Below are 14,258 nucleotides of genomic sequence, written 5' to 3'. Positions count from 1 at the left end.
CGATTTGACTGTTATTGACACCAAATATTTGTGACCCCAGCCTGTTTACATCATGGGCTATCAAAACTGCTTGCCTGCCCCAGCCCCAGATAATGTAGAGCTCAAGGATGTGACCCACTTCCACATCTGTGTTTACACAAGGGCCAGAGAGGAACAACACCACTTGCATGTGGAGCTGACTGAGGGTTTATTTACAGTAGCTGGTGACCTGGGCAACAAAGAGGGCCTTTGTTTGTTCAAGGATTACAGGCATGACACTGATGAGTTTGCAATAGGGCATCATCCACATGAGACCAACCTCTGGGGGAGTCCTTTTGAACAGTTATATCCAAAAAGGCAGATTAAGCGCCACTTTCGCCAATTCCACAAGGATTCTGTTGTCCTAACAAAGAGGAAATTTTTTTCCAGCTATCCTTGTGGGCATAAATCAAAATTCAATGTAATCCGTAGAAGGTGGGAACCAAAAAGGTCTACTGCACTATGGATGACATATAGATTTCTCTATTAATTAATCAAATTAAGTCATAATTTACATAATGAAAATCTCTTCCTCTTGATTACATATGCCACCATTTTAATTGTTTTATCACAGAACCCAGCAAATATATAGACTTCTGTCATTAATTATGTAAATTAGATCGTAATTTGCAAAATATTCAGCAAATTAGGTCAAGCATCACTTAAGCTACCGAGATACCAAAAATAACAACAATCCGTCAACCGGTTCTTGAGCTATCCTACTTCAAACATTTTCAAACAAATGCCACTGCATTTCCCAAACAAGCTGCTACGGGGCCCAAACTTACGGCACGTCTTTCTGAGCACGAGAACTACCTACCATCTAAAAATCATGACCATAGCACGTCCATATCACAAGATTTAAAAACCAGAAGTTTCGCTGCAGTACTTTCTAATTCAATGACGTGGGGACCCCCCACGAAGCCCATATCCGAACTTGACCTTGGTATTGTCAATGGTAACTTGCCAACTAAAAACATGAACATCCATTTAAAGATTCTCGAGTTATCTTGATGACAAGAAAAAACACAAAAACAAAGGTCAACTGCAGTGACATAGAAACCCCCACGGGGCCCATCTTCGAACTTGACCTCGGCATTCTCAACGGTAACTTGCCCACTAAAAATAATGAACATACATTTAAGGATTCTCGAGATATCTTGATGACAAGGAAAAACACCAAAAACCAAGGTCAACTACAGTGACTTAGGAACCCCCCACGAAGCCCATTTTTAGCCTTGACAATGGCCACCCCCAAATCAACCTGCCTGCCAAAAATCGTGAACCTCGGACCTTGCCTTCAAGAGTTATCGTGCCTAATCTGCCAAACAGTGCAAACCCGATTTCATAACCTTCTCCGAAGGCATAGCCTTCAGTCGAAGGCAACAAAGCATTGACCAGTTCAAAATTTCTGAGTCATGAGATTACTAAGTGAGTAAGAGCCAGTTCAGAACCTGGCACCATGGCTCATGAAAAACACACTTTTAAAAAGAAGCAAACAAAAGAAAACATTATTAACTAGCAATATAAATAAGTATATGGTCACAATAATTTTAGTTTATTATTTGGTGGTTCAGTGATGCAGAATACAACGTGTTGCAATCTATCTATGTCATATCCACCCAAGAAAACATACATTTGAAAGGGAAATATGCCAAACATTGAGAAAATTTGGTGTCTAGATAAACAATATCACTTCAAACATTCAAATCCAATATTTGAATTTTCAAAACAGCGTGCATACATGACATGCGTTCAAATTTTTCTGTGGAACGTTTGCCTTTGAGACCCCGACTGTGATAACCGTTAGAACCCCATGTAATATGGGTAGTTATGACATATGCTGGAACACCTGAACGATATCGCATACCACGTATGACAAAATGATAATCAGGGATCGAAATTCATTTTTTTGATTAGGTGCACTGGTGCACCTAACCAAAAAAATTAGGTGCACCAAAAAAAATTTGGGTGCACCACATATTTCCAGTAGTACATTAATAAGTTAAATATTATTAATATCAAATTAATATTCCACACGTAAAGAATGCTAAAAATGATCGTAGCAAGAGTGGAAATTGCATCGCTATGGAAATAACACAGTAATGATCTTACCGAAAAAGGGCAAATTAGGATGCCGAGATACGAAAAAAAAAATATAAAAAAAATCTAGAAATGAAAAAAAAATCACACAAAGCCTCAATCTTTTTGCACTTGACTTCTCGGTTGATTCGGTTTCGGACTCCGACTCTGATGACCCGGAACTGGACAGTCGGAAGGAGCTCGGGAGGCCGTGGAGGAGGGCCCGGGAATGTTGTCGAGAGCACATGGCCGCCCCCCTCCCCCTCTGTCTCGGCGCTCCCACGGCACGGTCTGTCCACTTCTCGCTCGTCCGGGCGTGTTTCCCGTTGCTTTCCAGCTTCATCGCTTCCTTCGGGGTTCTGAAGAGCTTGGGCTGATGTTGCCACATCTCGTCGTCATCACGATCGGACCTCGGCTGAAGGAACCGTAGAAGCGAAGTCTGTCTCGACATATTTGTTTTGCTTTGTCATCCACGAATTTCATGGCCGAATTTTGTCGACACCCGGGTTTTGACGATGTGACCTCGAAGATTATCGAAGTCAAGCGAAAACTGCACGAAAACAACATTTTCTCACATGACAAGCCCCCGAGGTAACTCCCAAAAAGCGTCGGAAAGTTCCGGAAGCGAGTTCGCGATGTTTTGGTCACATGACTATCAAGAAACCGGGGAACGAGAGGGAAGAGATCTCATGTCCAGTGTTGTAGTCGGGATCCGGAAGTTGGTGGGTAACGCGAAGTCGGCACTGCGCCGACACATAATTTTTCGGGCTTTAAAAACTGAAGTAAATCTAATTCTATCTCAAGAATTTCAAACAAGCAGTGCATCAAAGGTTTTTTATTATTTTATTCCATCAAAGCAATGTTGGAATTACAGTGTTTTGTACCTTTACCGTACTAATACTACAAAAATATTTAGGTGCACCGGTGCACCCACAGTCAAAAATTGGGTGCACCGATCCAGATTTGGGTGCACTAAGGTGCACATGCACCCATTATTTCGATCCCTGATAATATAATATTAATAGTCCATGGGCCAGACCAGATTGTGTTACCAAATCGAGGGCCAAAACGCGAATGCCTTCATCATCATGAAGTCTTCATGTGATAGTCCTTCTCAAAAGCTTTCCAAAAATGTATGATAACCGTGTTGAGTGCGTAGCTTTGACCTTGCCATCTGAAGTTGAACTTTGACCACGTCCTTTTGCACTTATAATGCAAAGGGGAGTGGCAAATAATCAAATATGAATTATTTTTCCTTGTAACTTGATGGACCGCTACAACAAGAACCAAGGATGACGAAAATGTTAATTTTGTTTCGCTATGTCATTTCTACGGGAAGTTCTGAGCTTTTCAAATTCAATTTTTTTTTTTGGTAAAAAATGTGTTTATAGTACATACATGACTATGTCCCTCTCTCAGTAACTTGTGCAGTACGTGGCAGAACTTCCAGCACACAATGGCGTTCCCCTGTAGCGGTAGGGTGTTGACGATCTTCCAGAACGTAGCGGCGCCCTTCTCCTGGTGCGTGCCGATGATGGTACTGCGGCAGTGTTTCTCCTTCACGGGAACCTCGTTTGGGTTGATCGCTTTGTTAATACTCAAGGCCTGGGGAGGAAAAACAACAACTGTTGGTGTATGTATACATGTGTCAATCATTATAGATTAAAAAGTTTTACATGCAGGGCTAGTGATTGCCACTGGTTTGGGCACACATGCGCCCAGAATTTGCTGGGTGCGACTATATTATTTCATTCAAATCAAGGTGGCACGGTGCGCCCATCAAAAATTAAGACCAAGAGGCTGCCCTCTGTTCTGTTGTATCTTTCACCCAGTCTGATTGGCGTGTATAATTTGTACTGGTCTCTAGGATTAGAGGTTTATTTACGCTTGTCTATCACTCAGTATCAGGAACATGTATCCCAATGTTAACCTCATAAAATTTGGGTCTTTCTTTGGGTAAAAGACTAGGTACTGATATAAGTCATACCGATAATGTTCGTCTCCAAGTACTGGGCCTATACATGTATGTATTTCCAAGTACTAGGCTTGTATGTATAAGAACACATTACAGGCAGGATGCCTGTGGATGGCCTGAATGTCACACCCATCTATCGCCAAAAATTTGGTTGGGTAACTACATGTAGTTTAGATTTTGATTTAGATATATTAATGACAGTAATTCCTTATAATTAGGTTTACTTGCTCCAAGTTCCACATAGAAAATGCAAGTACAGGTACACAGATTTAGGTACAGGTCCAGACCTCATTCATTCATTCTTATTCATTCAATCATTCATTCAATCATTCATTCCTTCACAATTATAAAGGACTACCACATGCATCTATGTATTAAATTGATCTTGTATCACCTCAGCAGATTGGAATGCTGTTAAAGTCTTATATAGCTACAATTGTAGTATCACAGGGCTCGAAATTCATTTTTGGGAATAGGTGCACTGGTGCACCCAACCTAAAAAATTAGGAGCACAATTTTTTTGGGCTGCACCATATAAAACAAAACCTATATGTAGTAACTACAGATCTTACTGCACTCCTCTTCTAAGCTTAAATCTGAAATGGGAGCTACATGTAACTTCAAAATCTTAAACAAGTACTTCAACAAAGATTTTTATTATTTTTCTGGCACTTACATGTAGATGCCAAGAATGTCCTGTATACTATCATATATTTAATATGTACAAAAATACCTACAAGAATATTTAGGTGCACCAGTGCAGCCACAGAAAAAAAATGGGTGCACAACGCCATCCAATTTTGGGTGCACTAAGGTGCACATGCACCCAGTATTTCAAGCCCTGTTTATAGGTATTAAATGAATCTAATCATCTTGTATGACCTCAGCAGATTGGAATGCTGTTAAAGTCTTATATAGCTACATTTGTAGTATCATGTCCCTGGCCATACTTCAGCCACATTCCGATGTGGTGTAGGGTTACCACAGACAGGTCCTGCCTTGTTCCACCTGTCACATGTTAGACAGGGCTGACTCTGTGCACCTGTCAGCACCTGGACAAACACCTGGGACAGACGGCTGAAAACTGCAGGTCACTGCACCTGACCTGTAGTAACCCTGGCTGAGGTAGTAGAAGAAATTTGCTACATAATTTTCTGGTTTAATGTGTGGCAAAAATTTCTTGGGAAGTCATTGCTCTAGCTTAATTTTAGTTAAGTATTCTACTTGTAAATGTAGTTAAAAAAGAGTCTCACGCAACTAAACTTGATGGGTGTGTGATGTTAGTAGATTTTTAAATAAAAATATTATATTAACAGACCATGTGAAAATAAAAGATCAAATATGTTCGGTTGTCTTTCATTTTATTCCTAATCAATCTTCAAAATTTCAGAGCAGCAAAACTTAATTTACAAAGTCAATATGTTTGCCATTCTTGTCAAATTCCTATCCCACAGCATACTAATATCTGTGTGTGAGGCAAAAATGCCATGTCACTGACAGAAAACAGTTGCTTGTTTTGTATGGTAGGCTGGTTCTATATTGTTATAGAGGTGGTACCAAACAATAAATGGACAGTCCTCACATAGCTTTTGGGGCTATTTCAAATTCTTCAAGTATGAAATGATGAAGAAAATGTTCTAGTAATACATGTATTAGCAGTTCATAAGGAATGGCAGTAACTGATTTGTTCATCCAGCAGGGTTCTAGCCAGCACAAAGTAGCGTAGGGATCCCCTACACTAAAATTTTGACCCCCTACGCTAAATTCCCCCCCCCCCTACACATACAGCATAGGGGCATTGTGACTGTATTTCTTTGTTCAAGAATGCCAGATCAAATTTGAAAAATTACCAATCAAGGATACATTGTATATACCTTAGAAATAACATTTTTTTCCCTTTGGGTATCCCTCAAATGGCCCCTTTTTTTAAAAGCTCCGCACCACGGAAGGAGGGCCCATCCACAGGCAGCCAGTACCACTACGCTAAAATTACATCATCATCCTAGCTAGAACCCTGTCCAGAATATTTTTTTTTGGCCACCCTGAAATTGTGCGTGATGCCTTTAATCTGGCCTTATGAATACTGATTTCATGGTGTAAAAGTGTGAAATTCTGTGCCCTAAAATAACCCCCCGCCCTACTCTCCAAGCAGAGGTTTGGGTTTTGGGTTATTTTTGGTGTGTTTTTAGACTTTTTTATTGGGGTTTCATTTTGCACTGAAATTTTTCTTTCACCAACCCAAAATTTAAAAAAAGAAAAATTCCAGTACAAAAAAGAAACCCCAATAAAAAAGGCTACGCAAAACCCAAACCTCTGCTTGGAGAGGACCCCCGCCCTTCCGACCCTGATACAGGCCCAGCCTGTCTACCATCCGTCTGGGAATTTCCACACCAGCCCAGAGAATAAACATTACAACACACAGTTTTCCTCTCATCCTGGAGTGAGAGACAGAAGCCCAATGTTGTAGCCATATAAGCCGGCTGATCTCACTCAAAAGACATGCCACTCAAAAACCAACATTCTGCACATGAAAAATTTGCGCGTGAAAAATAAAAGTCCCTGAAATATGTCAGAAAATATGCAGTACCAAATTCTTATGAAGGAAAATGTGATTATGTGGTATAATTTTCCATCTGTAACCCAAAAATTTTGGTTGGAAATTTTAGGTCCCTTGGAAAAAGGTTAATTTGGATAATTTATCCATGAAATCTGAAAAACTGAAAATCACTTGAATTTGTCAGAAATACATGGAAAAGTTACTAGTAGAAGGTTTAGTATGGCCCAGAGAATAAACAAGAAAGCACAGTTTTCCTCTCATCCTGGAGTGAGAGACAGAAGCCCAATGTTGTACCCATATAAGCCGGCTGATCTCACTCAAAAGACATGCCTGGAACCAACATAACTCAACACATACGTCCACACAACTTCCCTCTGATATTTTGACCAGTATTCTACTAGCTATAGCTAGCATCTTTTTTTCCATCATTTCCACTTACGCCATGTTGATTTGATCATATGAATGACATCCGCGCGCACATGAATTTTTGGCCGTTTCAAAAAAAAAGTTTTCAATCAACACTGTAAATCGTACAAAACTGTTGCAAAATGAGGAAGTATATACTGTAAAGATATTGGAAAATGATATGTCATACAATGCCAAAATCAAAGGAAAGGGACATTATTTGCCATACACAATCTGTGTCATTTAATTTGTTCAACCTTCATAACCACATAGATTTCATATGATGAAGGCAACTTTTTTTTTTATTCGCACGCTCGCATCAGTTTTGGGGTTCCCAGAGGATGCCATCCATCTAATCAAATCAACATGGCCTTATGATAGCAGGGACCTCCCTAAACAATGGAGCAGTGGAGCTCCTCCACCCAGTCCTTATCTCAGCTCCACCCTGTTAATTTTCAAAACTAGTGTTTTTACACCCTTTTCCAGGGTTCTTTGGTCAAATTTACCGATATTTCGCACCATCCTCCATTCTGTCCTAAATTTCTGGGGAGATCCCTGGATAGACAAAAATTTTGCCCAATCCATAATCTTTGACTGACAAAAATCATCAGTGTATAAAACTGTAATTACAACTAAAGATATGGACATTGATGTCATTAAACTAAGATTTGGCATAATTAATTGGTAACCAGCAAAATTTGCCCCTCAAAATGCAGGAAATGGCGTTTTTGAGGGTCAATATATCATGATTCCTCCTGGAATTGTCAAACCTTCTATGCTCTCTTGACTAGTGGTGCATACCTAAACCCACATTTAGGTTCAGGTCCGGATTCAAGTCCAGAGGTTTAGGTTCAGTTCCAGACTTGTAAGTCCGGACCTAAACCCATGGCATATACAAAATTGTATGTTGGCAACCTTGCAATGTTGTCTGGGCGAAACTTTGGCCACATAACATGGAGGCCGACACTTGACGATGCCCGATGGCAATGTTTTCTTCATTTTGCAGCAAAGATTTTGCAATCTACGGAAGGTTTTAGGTGGTGTGGAAAGGAAAGGTTTATGTGAAATGGTCTTTTATGGTAATAAGTCCGGACTCGGTTCTTGACTTTTAGGTTTTTTTGGACTTAAACCTAAACATTATTACAAGTCCGGATCCAAGTCCAGTGAACCGGTATGCACCACTACTCTTGACACTTATTATGTTTTAACAAAACTGAGATGATATTTCAGACTGGTTTGACACAATCTTTTATCATTTAAGTTTTAACTACACAAGACTGCAAAAAGCTCATATACTTGATAGTCTGATAGAGTATAAATCTAGCTTCCTGGAATTTAAACTTCCTTTAGTTCCTAGAATTATTGGACCCGAAAAACATAATTCAACAAATGTTGTCCACACAGTAGACTGTACATTTGACTGTACCAGACTGTGTAAAGTTTGTATGTTGTGACCTAATTTTAGCTTCCTGGAATTTTCAATTTCCTTACAGTACAGCTTGAATGCACAAGGCTTTATAGTGGGATATATTGTGTACGACTACTAACGTTACTACTACATTTTTTGTACTACTAGTATAATCACAAGGTTGATTTAGGTCAAGAAATAGATGTATAGTTTTAGGTTCTTCACTAGCTCACACAACTTCACCGTTCAAAGTCCTTGTTCGAAATATTTTTACAGTGACAGTTTCTTTCCCCGTGCGGCCAAGTTTTGGAATTCCCTCCCTGACAAGTGTTCCCACCAACCTACAATCTACAGGCTTTCAAATCAAACGTTCACCGCCATCTCTTGACATGGCCATGTTTCTCTGATATTTCTAGTTCAACGCCGAGAAGTGGTCGTACAGGCCTTGCATTGAACAGAGATTCCCAGAAAACCTATATACTATGATTATGAAGTATGAGTTGAATTTTTTTCTGCCACAAAATGTGCACCACCCCACATTTATAAACTAAAATATTATCAGTGCATGACAAGGTACATAATTATATTATGATCAACCAAATTAAAGAGGCATTATGTAGCATTTTCGCACCAAAAACTGAAACATTTTATTAATTTGAAAATCTTTGCATGAGTTGTAGATTAATTTCATTTTTTCACTATACAAAACTTGTTTAAACATATTTCTGACATCTTACTAGTAATAGTGGCGCTAAAACAGCCCACGCAAGGTGTATCCAGTTTCTGGTACCACCTCAAAATACTAGAATGTAAACAAACATGACTAACAGCTGTTTCCATCAAGCCTTCAAGGCGTCACATTTCTGACACCTCCACTTCCTGAATGACACTTATTTGCAACAGAGTAGGGCCTAGGAAAAAAATGTTGTGTTTCCTGTTTCAGTCCTGAAAAAATTAGGGTGGGTAGGTAGGGATTATCTTTTTTTTTTTGACTTCAGTGATATCTATATAGGGGTCCGACTTATACAATACAGTTTAACAAAGTAAAACTTGCATGAGGACACTTTTATTTTCAATGTCAATGTTAGAAACCCAATTGTACAACATTTTATCACTCAGGTGTCAGATCATGGAGCTAGAAAAGGTCGATCAGCTCGAAAAAAATTCTATCCCTAGCAGGACTCCACCCCCCAAAAAAAGTCTAGGGTTGGCAGGTTTTCTAGGGTCGGTCGCGAAACAGGAAATACGTTTTTTTTTCCTAGGCCATAGGTTGATTCGACCTGAAGAAAATTGTCTTTTTGCATCGTCCTAAATTACGTAAAATTTGTAACAAAAGTTTTCCTGATAATGACATTAGCTGACTATCTGACAATTATATCAGGATATACGAACTACGATATTTTTTCCACCCAAGATCTGCTTGGAGATTCTGCAATATATCGTGGGCCCATGTCAAAAATGCTTTGTTGCCCGACAGACAGAAAGTTGACTCCCCCTCCCCATACATACCCTTAATCCTACACATATCCTCCGCACAGTAAGCTAGTATTCTGTCTAATTATACTAACAGTGAACCATTGTATTGTGGTCTACTCTGTATTTACTTTCTCTGCTCCAATATTTTGTTATGAGCGGGAGAGAAACGCAAACGGCCCGGCCCAAAACCGGGCGTTTCACTGACCTGAAACCTCTCGAAATTCTGCCGCTCTGCGTCCAAACTGTTGGACGACTGCCGTCGACTTAGTACTCTGGACATGGAAATGGACATCCTTGGTTTCTCGGAGCCTGTAAAAATCCGTCAGAATTCGCTGGAAGAATGTGGGAAGAAAAAAATCGTTCGTGTGTCAGGCGCTCACTTCCCGCATGATTTGCTCAGTCAAATACCGGAAGTCTGCGCAAGGGAGGATGGGATATGAACAAATGATCGTTTTCAACAGCGACCTCTAGAAACTCTTGATATAATTGCAGGCACCGACTTTTCTGTCACATTAGTTCAGTTCAGTTCAGTTCAGTTCAGGTCATCCTCTTTTGAGGTGCCATTCGGACATTAGGATAATACAAAAAGGAAATTTTCCGGTCATTTCTTTACAAAGAATCAATCCTACTCGATTGCAAATAAGTGCCAGGAACTGGAGGTGCCAAAAGATGAAAATTTACGAGTGTGTTTGAAAGCTGGAAACACAGCTGCCATGCCATGTTTGTTTACATTCTGGTAATTAGTGGTGGCACCACAAACTGAGTGTGTCTCGTGTGGGACACTGCTTATAAATAGCACCAACCATAAAAGTCTTAAATGTGAGATGATGGCACAAATAGGTTGAAACATGGAAGGAAGTTACAATAAAACAAAACACTCCAATTATTAAAAGGCATTATGATTTGATTTTTAGTAAAAAGTTTTCATTCGTAATAACTTCCTGCTTTTTATAATGTGTAGTACCCACAACAAAGCTACCTCTCTTAATGGCTTAAATGAGCATTTTCCAGTTACGAGGGCTAGCCCTTCAAGATAGCATTCGTCAAGTATTGCAGTTCTGGCTATTTTATGCCATTTCATACAGCCTAATATATCAATAAAAATCAAGTCAAACGCAGCTATTTATTTCAGTCATCAGGCGACAAAACCGCGTCACCGTTGGAGCGGACGCTGGCGAACAACTTTCCCGCTCCTTTTAATTAAAACACTGCAATCCATGGGTTGTTAGGTAAGCCTTATTTATTTGATTATATGGATGACATCCGCGCGCGCATGAAGTTTCGGCCGTTAAAAAAAAGTTTTCAACCATGCTGTAAATCGTACAAAACAGGTGCAAAATGATGAGCTAATATATACCGTAAGTTGCACACAAAAACATATTGAGAAAACGATACCAATGTCATAGAATGCCAAAATCAAATGAAAAAGATGAAAATGTAAAAAAAAAAAATGAATTAAAAGAGAGTGGAGTATTCGCGATACCATACTCATTTGTCATTTGTTCAACCTTCATGACCACGTAGATTTCATAATGAAAGCAATTTTTTTGCCAAACTTTTTTTATTCGCACGCTCGCATCGGTTTTGGGGTTCCCAGAGGATGTCATCCATATAATCAAATCAACATGGGCTATCTATATCAATCACCAAACAATAGGGAGGAAACCACGCGATTTCGGCGCGTATTCCCGTGCATTTACTCGATCGTTCCCGAACTTCACTTATTGTTCTCTGACGTAACAAGTAACGTCAGATGTTCTATGACGTGCAAAAGAACGTGGAACATGACGACCAGTTTTGTTTTGCACTCCTTCGAACGAGGCCGCGGCAACCGTGACACGTTCGGTCGGACGCGGAAACAATGTTTTCACTCTGCTCTCACAAACATCAGGTTTCCATTCGGTTTCAGTCAACCTGTGTAGGTTAAATTATAGTCCAACTTTTAGTTAGTGAAGAGAGAGGGACGCTCCGATCTTCAATGACAGGTGTGGTTTATGAGGAGCAAGAGGAGCATCCCGCAAACTGCCTTTGTTGAGTACGTAGAGTTGAATCTTCGGTCAGGTAGGAACTACAAACTTTTCAGTTCTTTATTTCATAGTTTTTGGATGTGTGCCGCAGTGCGTGGTTGTGTTTATGTGTGTGTGTGTGTGTGTGTGTGTGTGTGCGTGTTTGTGCTTATGTTTATGTGTGTTTGTGTGGTGTGAGTGTGTGTGTGTGTGTGTGTGTGTTTGTGTATGTATTTGTTTGTTTGTTTGTGTGTGTGCGTGTGTGTGTGTGTGTGTGTGTGTATGTGTGTGCATGTATGTATGTATGTACGAGTGTGTGTGTGTGTGTGTGTGCCGTAGTCGTAGTGTGTGTGCGTGTTTCTGTGTGTTTCTGTGTGTGTGTGTGTGTGTGTGTGTGTGTGTGTGTGTGTGTGTGTGTGTGTGTGTGTGTGTGTGTGTGTGTGTGTGTGTGTGTGTGTGTGTATTTGACCAGTCTTTCTTTGTCTCTACATTTGGTGCAGTTAGTACTTCTTCTGGTAGATTCACCAAGTATTCCATGGATAAATGAAGAAAAAATAACCGTTTTTCTTACTCTTAAGGTTTTAGTTTCTGTTTTCACTTTAGATACGTCAATGTTGTCATACTTTTGCATACCGTTATGCATCATGTTTTCCTTTCTTTGAATATGCTGCTGTTATTATACTTTCATATATATATGTATAAATGATTTATTACAGTATGTCTCCATTCAGTCTTTAACATTCTAGTGTAATTACATTCTAGTTCTGAGTTCTGTTTTACTTCAAACATGTTGTTCATGTCATACTTTCCATAGATATATTATATACATGTAATCTCTAAAAATAGTACATCGTACTGTTAGTCTATTTCCGGGGCTCTTTGTAGTAGTCTTTCTTAAAAACTTATCTATCCTCGCTAAGAATTCCCACATGTATAGTGAGGTACCATGCTGTAGGTCTAGTTTATGATCTATGCTCTACATTTGTGTGTGTACTGATAATTTGATTAGAAACTTTATATCCTCACTATTTGACGCAAGCAAAAGTTCCCCTCAGTAAGTTGGTTTACTTTATGCCTTATTTGACGATGGTTGATATGTAGTGGTTCAGTTTATGTTCCTTATCGACTACATGAAGAATTTCTAGCACTTATTTGTTGGATGTAAAAAAAGATAGTAAAAAACTTTTTTTAACTGTTAACGTTAAACATGTGTAAATGAAATCAAGGTGTCAAATTCGTATGGCGTATTCGTATTCAGTATTACATTAAATAAGGTGAAAAGCATTCTTGTATTACGGGCAGCACAGAAAAAAGGTGGTATTGCGATTAAGCAGCTTGAAAAATGCGGAGAAGAAGAGGAATATTGAGATCTTCAATATCAGCTGTGTTATGTGTGGAGGAAAAGAGGAGTATTCCGATCTTCAATAGCAGCTGTGTTATGTGTGGAGAAGAAGGGGAGTATTCCGATCCTCAATAGCAGCTGTGTTATGTGTGGAGAAGAAGAAGAGTATTCCGATCTTCAATATCAGCTGTGTTATGTGTGGAGAAGAAGAGGAGTATTCCGATCTTCAATTATAGCAGCTGTGTTATGTGTGGAGAAGAAGAGGAGTATTCCGATCTTCAATAGCAGCTGTGTTATGTGTGGAAAAGAAGAGGAGTATTCCGATCTTCAATAGCAGCTGTGATATGTGTGGAGAAGAAGAGGAGTATTCCGATCTTCAATTATAGCAGCTGTGTTATGTGTGGAGAAGAAGAGGAGTATTCCGATCTTCAATAGCAGCTGTGTTATGTGTGGTGAAGAAGAGGAGTATTCCAATCTTCAATAGCAGCTGTGTTATATGTGGAGAAGAAGAGGAGTATTCCGATCTTCAATAGCAGCTGTGTTATGTGTGGAGAAGAAGAGGAGTATTCCGATCTTCAATAGCAGCTGTGTTATGTGTGGAGAAGAAGAGGAGTATTCCGATCTTCAGTTATAGCAGCTGTTTTATGTGTGAAGAAGAAGAGGAGTATTCCGATCTTCAGTTATAGCAGCTGTATTATGTGTGGAGAAGAAGAGGAGTATTCCGATCTTCAATAGCAGCTGTGTTATGTGTGGAGAAGAAGAGGAGTATTCCGATCTTCAGTTATAGCAGCTGTGTTATGTGTGGAGAAGAAGAGGAGTATTCCGATCTTCAGTTATAGCAGCTGTGTTATGTGTGGAGAAGGAGAGGAGTATTCTCATCTTCAATTAGAGCAGCTGTGTTATGTGTGGAGAAGAAGAGAAGTATTCTGATCTTCAATAATAGCAGCTGTGTTATGTGTGGAGAAGAAGAGAAGTATTCTGATCTTCAA

General features: G+C 39.6%; 1 pseudogene; it reads right to left on the bottom strand.

Annotated features, from left to right (window-relative positions):
* Positions 1–10,325, bottom strand: part of LOC109486555 — a 46,349-nt pseudogene extending 36,024 nt beyond the window's left edge.
* Between the last annotated feature and the right edge of the window lie 3,933 nt (positions 10,326–14,258).

The sequence above is a fragment of the Branchiostoma belcheri genome, unplaced genomic scaffold (assembly GCF_001625305.1).
Source record: "Branchiostoma belcheri isolate BF01 breed outbred unplaced genomic scaffold, Haploidv18h27 scaffold1, whole genome shotgun sequence".
In the NCBI taxonomy this organism is placed as follows: Eukaryota; Metazoa; Chordata; class Leptocardii; order Amphioxiformes; family Branchiostomatidae; genus Branchiostoma; species Branchiostoma belcheri.
This window is presented reverse-complemented; position numbering and strand designations above follow the sequence as displayed.